The 12232-nt window shown below is 39.9% G+C and overlaps 1 protein-coding gene across 2 annotated transcripts in view; it reads left to right on the forward strand.

Annotated features, from left to right (window-relative positions):
* Positions 1-12232, forward strand: part of rnd2 (Rho family GTPase 2) — a 125171-nt gene that overhangs the window by 66737 nt on the left and 46202 nt on the right. The gene's annotated exons all lie outside the window — the stretch shown is intronic.

Here is a 12232-nt window from a genome sequence, read left to right on the forward strand (position 1 = left end):
GTTATGAATCATTTTATCATACTAGATGGTGCTATCTTGTACTGGGAAATGGCTCCAAGAGCAATGGCAACCCTTGAATGCACAACCATAATACTAAGTTATGGCATGTGCACCAAGGCAGTGATGGTTGGTGAATTGGCTGGATATTAGGGGTTTCACAATTGCTTCTGGTTCCACCCAACCCTGCTTTCATGTAAATCTATCTTTAATTCACATGAAGAGCCCCACCCAGATATTCATTATTCTTTCCGTACCTGAAAGTCCCCTGTAGCACAGTCCTGATTGCTCATGGTACCTGACAGGTTGTCAACATATACATTCCATTATAATCACTCATTGTGGGGTTTCCGAATCAATCACCTATTAGCACTTGTATTTACAAATACAGGCTCTGCTTTCCCACAGAATTGTCCTATGTGTTGTAAATTGAGAAAAGCCTTTGCAATACTTACATTTTGCAGGTGGAAATATTTGTGCATTATTATATATCAACTCAATTTGAGTCAAACAAAGGCCATTTTAATTGGAGCAGAACTTTGGAAATACACCTTTCCAAGGTGGACAATATCAATGGAGTTTTGCTTGGTGGAGCAAGACTCTTTTCCATGGAAGAGTCAACTGAAATTGATAACCACATTCACAGAAAATTAATTTAAGTTTCTACCATGGGTAAGGACAGGGAGAATTTAAATTCAACTATGTCAGGGAGCCTAAACGCTAAACACTTGGTTATAGCTCCCATGCAGTATGTTCATTAAACTTAAGCTTTTAAAAATCATTTTCATAAACGGCAAGTCCCTCATCTTGTCCCCAGTTGTGGCTTTCTGATGTATGTTACCTTTACTTTGCTGTAAACCCACGTTCTGAGTTCTTAGGCAGTCCCTCGAGATTGAGGGTGACTTGCTTCCATTCTAGTTCAGGAATGATTAATGAGGCTAAATTTGGACCCAAAGATTTCACCAGCTTTTTGTGTGGGAGTGTGCCCTTGATCTTGAAGAAGATGCTTTTCAAAGCATTTCCTTTTCTCTAGTGACTAAAACATACATCAGTACAGTCACCCGCTTCAATCATCTTGAAAGATTTTGAGCACATTGAAAGCTTTCCCTTTAACTTGGTCTGGAGGTATTGCCAGTTCAAATTAGTTCAAATGGGAATGAGATGGCTCTCAAATGGAAGCAGATCAACTTAAGAGCAACGTCCTTTCTGCTTGTGCACAGGCTCCATTTAATAATGGGCCAGTCTGAATTGCAATCCCATTTTTTTCCACTCCCCACTTGCAGAATAAATTAATCTTATCATTAATCTTTCAACAAAATTTGATCTTTTGAGAGGGTTAAATACCCCTTGTTCATTATTGTAACATTTTACCCTTTTTACTTAAGAGTCACTTATAAAATTGGTCTAATAATTTGATTTCTTTTAGTATCATTTCATTACTTGGATCTTGTACATTTCATTTTGTTCTAGTGCCAAAAGTCACTTAGTTTACAGAAGTGATTTATCTTTCTCTATTCACTCATGGAATGCAGAGATCTGTCATTGACAGAATTTATTATCCACCCCTTATTGTCCCATGAACAGAGGAATCAGTTAAGAGCTGTCCAGATTTGTGGGTCCAGTGACAGGTAAGGATGGCAGTTTTCTTTTACCAAACGACATCAGTGAATCAAATGGATTTAAAAGCATGTCACATTTCCCCTGGTTCCTATCATTGTTATCCATTTATAATACTAAACTTTATTTAACTACTTGAATCTGAATTGTCACCATGATGCTTAAAGTTGTGTCCCTGTTCCTGTATCAAAATCCTACCGTGTAATCACCATGCTCTTTTTATGGGGAGCTTTGACAATTTACCATACACTACCTTTGGTGTGAAATTGAAAACTCTTTACACTGCTGCTAAACTTGACGAGGAGTAAAGCAGGTGTGAAAGCCTGGTGTGAACCACCCCACAGTTTCTCTTTTGAAGAACTTCACTCTGGATTCTAGTTGTTTTTATCTGCAACATCAGTCCAAATTTTGATTTAGTCTGTAAGCATGGGGGTGGGGGCACTTTCATTTTAAACCTGTTTAATTTCCCATTAAAACCATTCCCTGAAAGCATTTACTCTTTATGCACTGAAGTGTCACTTTATATCTTGGCATGAATCCTTCAATACATAACATCTTTCATTACTCCACCTGTTATTTTAAAGAGGATATTGTCACTGAATACAAAGAAATTTAGAGAGTTGGCAGAGAAATTTCAAAACAAATCATTGAATTGATGTAACATGGAAGGAGGTCTTTTGTCTCATTGGGATTACGCCAGATCTTTGCTGAACAATTCATTCAACTCATTCCTCACTCTTTACCCCAAACTCGGCAATTTGTATTTCCTGAACTGTCTTTTGAAAGCTTGGAGTCTGTTTCACCCATCCTCTTAGACAGTAAATTCCAGATTATAAACACTCTAACAAAAATCATACCCCTTCTGTCTGCTTTGATCATCATTTTTAAGTTTGTTTTCATTCAACTGTCAACATGTATACAGCTAAATGAAGCAATGTTTCTCTGGAGCCAAGGTACAAAACACAGTACATATATCATATACGTGCATAAAATAATAACACAATAATGTTAACAGGTTAAAATGTATTCTGTAGGTGTACAAGTTGACAAACTGCATATATGAAATATAATTAAATATAAAACAGCATAATGCAATTGGTGCTTTTATAAATACTGTGTACTGGGTGGGTTTTGAATCAGTGGTCTCTCCCCTTTCCCCACAATCCACTCCCTTCCCTCCCCACCAACCTACAACTAAAGGGGACAGCTTTCCTTGATTTATCCTTTCAAAACTTAATGCTTCTTACACATTTCAGTTAAACTTCCTCTCAATCTTCCCTCTGAAGAGAACAACCCTCACTGCTCCAGTCTAACCATGCAGATGAAGTCCTGAAATCCGTTGTCTCTGAGCTCTTCTGCCACTTTTTCAGGATCTTCACACCGTCTGTAAGGTGTTGCACCTGCCACTGGTCTGACCATCCTGCCAGCCTACCTTTTTGTAATCCAATAAAACATTCAAATTTTCTCTCCTTTGCAAATTTTCAAATTTCATCATACACACTAATTTCCAAGTCTTTAATATATACCTTAAAATATATTAGTATTAACACTGACCTGGAGAAATCCACTGTCTGCTATCATCCAACAAGCATCTACTGATTCTGTTCTTAATCCACTTTTTTATCCATACTACCACTGACTCCTTTATAGTAAATAGAACAATACAGCTCTGTACAGGCCTTTGACCCACAACATTGTGCCAACCTCTTAACCTACTCTAAGACTGATCCAACCCTTCCTTCCATATAGCCCTCATTTTTCTTTCATTCATGTGCCTAAGAGTCTCCTAAATGTCACAAATGTATCTGCATCTACGACCATTCTGGCAATGCATTCCGTGCACTTAGCACTCTCTGTGTTTTAAAAAAAAATCTTACTCTGACACCTTCCCTATACATTCCCCTAATCACTGCAAAATTATCTCCCCTTGTATAAGCCATTTTTGCCCTAGAAAAAAGTCCCTGGCTGTCCACTCAATCTATGCTTCTTATCTACAATTTTATCAAGTTACCTCTCATCACCCTTCATTCCAAAGAGAAAAGCCCCAGCTTGCTTAACCCTTCCTTATAAAACATGCTTTACAATCCAGGCAACATCCTGGCAAATCTCTGCACCATCTCTAAAGCTTCCACATCCTTCCTATAATGAGGTGACCAAAACTGAACACAATGTTTCAAGTCGATATGTAGATATTCATTCAATACATTGACATCCACATATACAATGTCTAGAAACTTCCCTTCTCTGTTCCCTCATCAAAATATTCAAGCTTTCCCCCAAAAGAAATGCTTCTTAACTGATTCATTCTAGTTCTTCAATAACAGTTCTCTTCAAGTACTGACATTTTTTTTCTGGTTATTGTCTCTAGATTAGTTAAACATTAAGGTTAAGTTAGCTGGGTATGTGAGTGTGTAACATTTGCCATTTTCCAGTCCTCTGGCATCACTCTTGAATGGGGAGGATCATTAGATCATCCCAATTTCTTCTGCCATTTCCACTCCAAATTCCCTCAACAGCATAGGAGCTGTCTCATTAGGACCACTATGCTTGCTTTTTGTATCGGGTCTTAATCAGTTTTAACCCTATTCATTATGTCTAATATCTACCCTTCAGGGATTTTGATAACATCCTCTTCCTTGATATCGATGGATGCATTTCCTACTCCAAAAATACACTCTGTCTCTATGCATAGATCAATTTATTGATCCCTGATTGATTCTACCACTTTTCTTATGACCTACTTGTATTTACTTCCCTACAGAAAACTATTAGTTTCCCATACATGTTAGCTGCCATCCTATTTGCATACTTCTTGCTCATATAACCGTATAACAATTACAGCACGGAAACAGGCCATCTTGGCCCTTCTAGTCCGTGCCGAACGCTTACTCTCACCTAGTCCCACCGACCCGCACTCAGCCCATAACCCTCCATTCCTTTCCTGTCTGTATACCTATCCAATTTTACTTTAAATGACAAAACCGAACCTGCCTCTACCACTTCTACTGGAAGCTAACATCTTATTCTCATTTTGCTTTTCATCAATCTGTCAATCTGTCCATCAACTACCCATCTAATCTAATGCCACTTACAAGCACTAGGCCTATGGCCTTCCTTGCTGTGGCTATTAACGTGCTTGCCTGGAGCCTATTGAATGTTCGGAGAGTACCTGTTTCCATCACCCAACTAAGGCTTATGCACCAAATGGGTTTAATGGCTTTGTTTTCTTTCCATCCTTTGTCTCCTTTCTGATCCAAAGAGCAATTCCTTACTTTCCTTACTTTTCTTCATTTGGAAATCGACCTCATCTAGAGAATGGGGTTTAGAGAGCAAATAAATCAACCATGATTGAATGGTGATGGGCTGAATGGCCTAATTCGGCTGTAACTTATGGTTGTCTGTACCTGAAACATCTATTTAAAAGTCACCCATTGCTCAGTTATTTTATTTAAATATTTGGTTCCACATTATCCTATCTTTATCCCATTAAAGTTCCAATTGCAAAGTTTAGATTACTCCTTGCCCTGGTGTTAGTAATCCAAACCTTATAATAGCCATCACTCTCCCGATGTTAACTCATTCTTCAGTTATTTCAGCACAAAGTCACTTCAAATGAGGCAACCTTCTGCATGATGCCCACAGACCACAAATCCAAATCCCTCGATAGATAGATAGATAGATACTTTATTCATCCCCAAGGGGAAATTCAACATTTTTCCAGTGTCCCATACACTTATTGTAGCAAAACTAATTACATACAGTATTTAACTCAATATAAATATGATATGCATCTAAAATCACCCTCCCAAAAAGCATTAATAAATAGCTTTTAAAAAGTTCTTAAATAGTTTACTAAAGTGCATTGAGTGGTAACTTAAGCTCAGTCCTAACCCCGGCACTTTAACATGTCTTGCCCCTGGTGGTTGAATTGTAGAGCCGAATGGCATTGGGGAGTAATGATCTCTTCATCCTGTCTGAGGAGCATTGCATTGACAGCAACCTGCCGCTGAAGCTGCTTCTCTGTCTCTGGATGGTGCTGTGCAGAGGATGTTCAGGGTTTTCCATGATTGACCGTAGCCTACTCAGCGCCCTCCGCTCTGCCACCGATGTCATACTCTCCAGTTCTGTGCCCACGACAGAGCCCGCCTTCCTTACCAGCTTATTAAGACATGAGGCGTCCCTCTTCTTAATGCTGCCTCCCCAGCACGCCACCACAAAGAAGAGGGTGCTCCCCACAACTGACCCTATTCACGGTCCCTATTCACATCTGCTGCCCTGGTTTCTGTTCTAAGGCCTGCCAATACTTACACCTTGCTTTCAGTTAAGAGATCAAACTTGGGGATGACATTGCAAATTTGTTTCATTATATTCTTACTCAGTTTTCAGAAGTTGTGGGAAATACTGGAATTTTTTAGAATACTTATCATGATTGTTATATTGTAATACCCAATTTAACTTCCAGTGGTGAAATGAGGCAAACTTTAAGGGCTGCAGAAACCCATCAGCTCCTTAACCAGTTATGGCACTGAATGTATATGTTGGGAGACTTTGTCTTTGACCAAGATCTGCCCGCTAGCTATAAGCCAAGCATCATTTTGTACTAGATTCCACTTTCATACATGAACATGACAATTGCTGTAAACAGATATTCATCTTCCTTTCATTAATAGCTATTGAGGTATGCTATAAATCACATCGGTGTCTGTGGTAATGTGGCTCAAAAATTAAGATTGAATTATTCAAATTAAATGATCTGACTGGAACCAAAAGATATCTTGGCTGATAGCCAAATTGATTTAGGTGCCCATCCCAGCTTCTGCTGGAGGTGGTAGGGGTGGGTTTGTAATCAATAGCCTAAGTAGACTAAAGTCTCCAGTACTGAACTCTGCAGGGGAAAAACAGTTTCAATTAAGCAAATTGAAAGCAATTTTGGTGTGACAGGTTCAGGAATACAAGGTGGTGTGTCAGGTTTGCACACTTTGCAAGGTGATCCAAAGAGATGACACATTTTTTTTCTCTTTTCTATTTGTGCTTTCTTATTCTCAGGAAAAGGCTCAGATGATCCTATTGTAAATGTGCACTCTATAGATTTCCAGTGTGGCCTGATTTTGAAAAGGGGAACAGCATTCTATTGTTAAAGGACTGATTGGTACAGAAGCAACTTATTGTCAGTGGATAATTCCATTCTCCTCACTTCTGCTTGTGGGAAGAATTCCCACGTTGCTACATGCTTAGGTGACCATCCCCATTATCTATCTCATTCCTAGTACTTGGCACATTACTAGATTTAGGAGGAACTATGGGTAGAAACTCCAACTCATTTCCCATGATGCTACTGAAATCTTAACCCAAGTGGCTTATTAGGGAGTTGAAGTTAAATGTTCACTTCTAAATTTGGGTTCAGGAGGTAGTAGCTTCGGAGTTTGAACACAGGTGAAGAGACACGAACTAAACATCTCATCTGCATTGGAAAATTACATAATGGAGAGAAATCAATCAGGGTTTACATCCAAGTTTTTTCACTTCAGATTCATCCATGCCTACATATACTCAGGAGACACATTACACTATCATGTTTCATCAAAAAAATTAAATACATACACATTCTTAGCTTATATGAGAACTTAAAAATATATTGCTATCTCCAGTGTGGGAAGTTAGCACTGCGCAACAACAAATACTTATTGCAATAAATCAGTGTTTATATTCAAAGTCTGTGGGTTCAAGGTAGTACATCCTGCAATCCAAACTTAGAAGTGAACATTTAATTTCAACTCCCTAATAAGCCACGAGTTAAGATTTCAGCAGCATCATGGGAAATAGTGATGAGTTGGAGTTTCTACCCATAGTTCTGCCTAAATCTAGCAATGTGCCAAGTACTACTAGGAAAGAGATGGATAATGGGGATGCTCATCTAAGCATGTAGCAACATGGGAATTCTTCCCACAAGCAGCAGTGAGGGAAGGAGCAGTTGTGAGAATGGAATATTTATCCACTGACAATTCTATGGAGACTCTTCAATGTATTATAAGGGAACAGAAGCTTTGGGATAAGTTGTTAATCTGTGATCTTCTTGGGTGAATGTAAAATTTCCAAGATGCTACTTGAAAATGAAAGGGGTACCTGTTAGCATTCTGGATAGCATTTATTCTGCAAACAACTGAACCTGCTAATTTATCACATGCTATATGCTGTTGCCAAACACATTACATTTTAAAATAATGGTGGCTCAACTTCCCAGTAAAGTTCTCTGAGAAATTATTTTCTTTTCTCTGCTCAAGTCCCTCATTAACTGGAGATTTCAACTAAGAAAACAGAATGCCCCTGTTGCATTTCACACATAACGTTGAAGAAGTTACTTGAATCTTTTAAACCCAACATCCATATCACTTTTCAGCTGTGACTTCTTGTATAATACAGATTTATATACCAAGTTCATTCTATTAGGCACCTTTTGCCAATTGTAAATTTATTTTCATTAAGGTTCCAGATTTAGCAATTATTGCCACGCCATTGTGTAACACATTGTGCTGTGAGTTAGCACCTTTGTCCATTAGCACCATAATCATTCTACAGGGTTGTCCTCATCTGATGTTTCGTTTCGAATTCCGGTTGCCACTGGGCATGTCCAGGTCATATGCACTGTTGTCATTTACAACTGTGGTTGTGTGGTAACTGCCCTAATTTTCAATAGAAACTAGAAATACATACCCTCTGCTTCTATTACTAACAAATATTTATACCTCTATGACATGACCTTATCAGCCTGAAATGATACATTAGGGGAACACAGAAAATGCTGGAGAAACTCAGCAGGTCAGGCAGCATCTATGGAGGAGAATAAGCAGCTTTTTGGGCCAAGATCAAGTTGACTCCCCTCCATAAAGGCTGCCTGAGCTGCTGAGTTCCTCCAGCATTTTGTATGTATTGCTCTGGATTTCTCTTGTGTTTATGATAGAGAAGAAGAACATGTCACATAATTACGTTGTCCAGTTCTGTGGTGCTAGATTACCCATTTAGGTGGATCCCACAATCTAGTTTACTCACTGGGATAAGCCAATTCATAACGTAACAATGTAAAGTTCAAAGCTGAAATCCCTTGCTGTGGTTTGCATGCTTGTTAGTGACAGGCCTTTTATGCAAAGGGTAACTTTTCCCACCAATGCTGTAATATTTGATTTTAAATGTAATGCAACCTCCATATCTAGTGATTTGTTAGCACTGAGAAGCTGACTATTATATTTCTGGCAGAGCCTGTAGTGCGTATCTAGTGCCTCTATGTCTTTTCAAGGCACAAGCAACAAAAGGTTAGGCAGTAGCCATTGATAATAACCTCACTTGTTTACGTCTAACCCAAGTTTAAAATTGCTGCTGTCAACGGTTGAATACTGAGCTGCGAAGTCTTTCTACTTGTACTCATGCTGACTGACAGTCTCAACAAGAAGAGGCTTGGGAAATCAACTGCTTTTGTATGTTGTGCTAGTTCCAAAAGTAAATGTTTGCTGAAAAACAAGTGAGCTTTTCTTGTGCCAAATAAAAATGCTGAAACTATTGCTGTTGTATTTCCTGCCTCTGGGAGTTATCCTCATCTTCAACACACTATCCTCCTCCCTTACAATTGACCATAAAAAATGTCACATTAATCATACAAGTGTATATTAAAAAAACCCTCCCCAACCCACTGTCCAATCCCTACCATTTGTGGATTTTACTTTTAGAAAATCCTTTCCAGGAGAGAAATCTTTAGGTCAAAAACTTTAAAAATATTTTCAGTATTGAAACCTTTTCCATTAGTCTGACATATTGCAGTGTGGCTTACAGTGCCATTGGTTCAAGTAAATTTTCACAAAGTATGAACATATATCAACAAGTGCATGTTTTTCAAAATAGACACTGAATTCTACTAAGCCTGATTCCATCAGACAAAGCACAATGGTGCTTTCTCCTCATCTTTGTCTCTCCAATAATACCTGAGTCAAGATACTAGAGAGTACCTTTGTGGCTATCCCCTTTAACAATAAGTATTCCAGGTTGAGTACTGCTGGGGCGGGGGATGGCCTACCTGTGGGAAGCAACAGTGCCCGTGTCTCTGGCACACAGTCTGGCCCTGTGGCTCAGAAGGGTAAGGAAAGGAAGAGGAGGACAGCGGTAATAGGGGACTCTATAGTTAGGGGGTCAAACAGGTGATTTTGTGGACATGAAAAAGAAACACAGATGATAGTTTGCCTCCCAGGTGCCAGCATCTGGGATGTTTCTGATCACTTTCACAAGTGGGAGGGTGAACAGCCAGAGGTCATGGTGCCTATTGGTACCAACGACATAGGTAGGAAAAGGGAGGAGGTCCAGCAAACAGACTACTGGAGTTAAGAAGGAAGTTGAGAAGCAGAACCTCAAAGGCAGTAATCTCAGGTTACTGCTTGTGCCACGTGACAGTATAAGTATAGAGTGAAGAGGAGGATAAATGTGTGACTGAGGGATTGGAGCAGAGGGCAGGGATTCAGATTTCTGGATCATTGGGACCTCTTCTAGGTCAGGTGTGACCTGTACAAAAAGGACAGGTTACACTTGAATCTGAGGGGGACCAATATCCTGGCAGGAAGGTTTGCTAAGGCTATTTTTTGGAGAACTTAAACTAGAATTGCTGGGGGGTGGGAACCGAACTGAAGAGATGGAAGAAGAGGCAGTTGGCTCACAAATCAAGAAAGCTTGTAGACTGTGTGAGAGGAAAGGTACGCAGGTGATAGAGAAGGGATGAGCTCAGACTGATGGTTTGAGATGTGTCTATTGAAATGCAAGGAGTATTGTGAACAAAGTGGATGAGCTTAGAGTGTGGATCAGTACTTGGAGATATGATGTTGTGGCCATTACAGAGACTTAGATGGCTCAGGGGCAGGAATGGCTACTTCGAGTACCAGGCTTTAGATGTTTCAGAAAGGACAGGGAGGGAGGCAAAAGAGGTGGGGGCATGACACTGTTGATCAGAGATAGTGTCACGGCTGCAGAAAAGGAGGAAGCCATGGAGGGATTGTCTACTGAGTCAGGGTGGGTGGAAGTTAGGAACAGCAAGGGGTCAATAACTCTACTGGGTGTCTTTTGTAGACCACCCAATAGTAACAGGGACATCGAGGAGCAGATAGGGAGACAGATTCTGGAAAGATGTAATAATAACAGGGTTGTCAAGGTGGTAGATTTTAATTTCCAAAATATTGATTGGCATCTCCCGAGAGTGAGGTGGGGTGGGGTTTGTTAGGTGTGTTCAGGAAGGTTTCTTGACACAATATGCAGATAAGCCTACAAGAGGAGAGGCTGTACTTGATCTGGTATTGGGAAATGAACCTGGTCTGGTGTCAGATCTCTCAGTGGGAGAGCATTTTGGAGATAGTGATCATAATTCTATCTCCTTTACCAAAGCATTGGAGAGGGATAGGAACAGATACGTTAGGAAAGCATTTAATTGGAGTAAGGAGAAATATGAGGCTATCAGGCAGGAATTTGGAAGCATAAATTCAGAACAGGAATGTACGGCAGAAATGTGGCAAATGTTCAGGATATATTTGCGTGGTGTTCTGCATGGGTATGTTCCAATGAGACAGGGAAAGGATGGTAGGGTAGAGGAACCATGGTGTAAAAAGGCTGTTGAATATCTAGTCAAGAAGAAAAGAAAAGCTTACTAAAGGTTCAAAAATCTAGGTAATGATAGAGACCTAGAAAAATATAAGTTTAGTAGGAAGGAGCTTAAGAATGAAATTAGGAGAGCCAGAAGGGGCCATGAGAGGCCTTGGTGAGCAGGATAAAGGAAAACACCAAAGCAATCTAGAAGTATGTGAAGAGCAAGAGGATAAGTCATGAGAGAATAGGACTAATCAAGTGTGACTGTGGGAAAGAGTGTATGGAACCGGAGGAGATAGCAGAGATACTTAAGAATACTTTGATTCAGTATTCACTACAGAAAAGGATCTTGGCAACTGTAGAGATGATTTACAGCAGACTGAAAGGATTGAGAATATAGACATTAAGAAAAAGGATGTGCTGGAAAGCTTTTGGAAAGCATTAAGCTGGATAACTCACTGTGACTAGATGAGATATAACCCAAGCTACTGCGGGAGGCGAGGGAGGAGATTGCTGAGCCTCTGGCGAAGATCTTTCCATCATTAATGAGGACGGGAGAGGTTCCGGTGGATTGGAGGGTTGCGGATGTTGTTCCCTTATTCAAGAAAGGAAGTGGAGATAGCCCAGGAAATTATAGACCAGTGAGTCTTACTTCATTGGTTGGTAAGTTGATGGAGAAGATCCTGATGGACAGGATTTATGAACATTTGGAGAGGCATAATATGATTAGGAATAGTCAGCATGGCTTTGTCAAGGGCAGGTCGTGCCTTACGATCCTGATTGAATTTTTTAAGGCTGTGACTAAACACATTGATGAAGGTAGAACAGTAGATGTAGTGTATATGGATTTCAGCAAGGTATTTGATAAGGTACCCCATGCAAAGCTTATTGAGAAAGTAAGGAGGCATGGGATCCAAGGGGACCTTGCTTCGTGGATCCAGAACTGGCTTGCCCACAGAAGGCAAAGAGTGGTTGTAGATAGATCGTATCCTGCATGGAGGTCAGTCAC

This window comes from Hypanus sabinus, chromosome X1, assembly GCF_030144855.1.
Source record: "Hypanus sabinus isolate sHypSab1 chromosome X1, sHypSab1.hap1, whole genome shotgun sequence".
Taxonomy (NCBI): domain Eukaryota; kingdom Metazoa; phylum Chordata; class Chondrichthyes; order Myliobatiformes; family Dasyatidae; genus Hypanus; species Hypanus sabinus.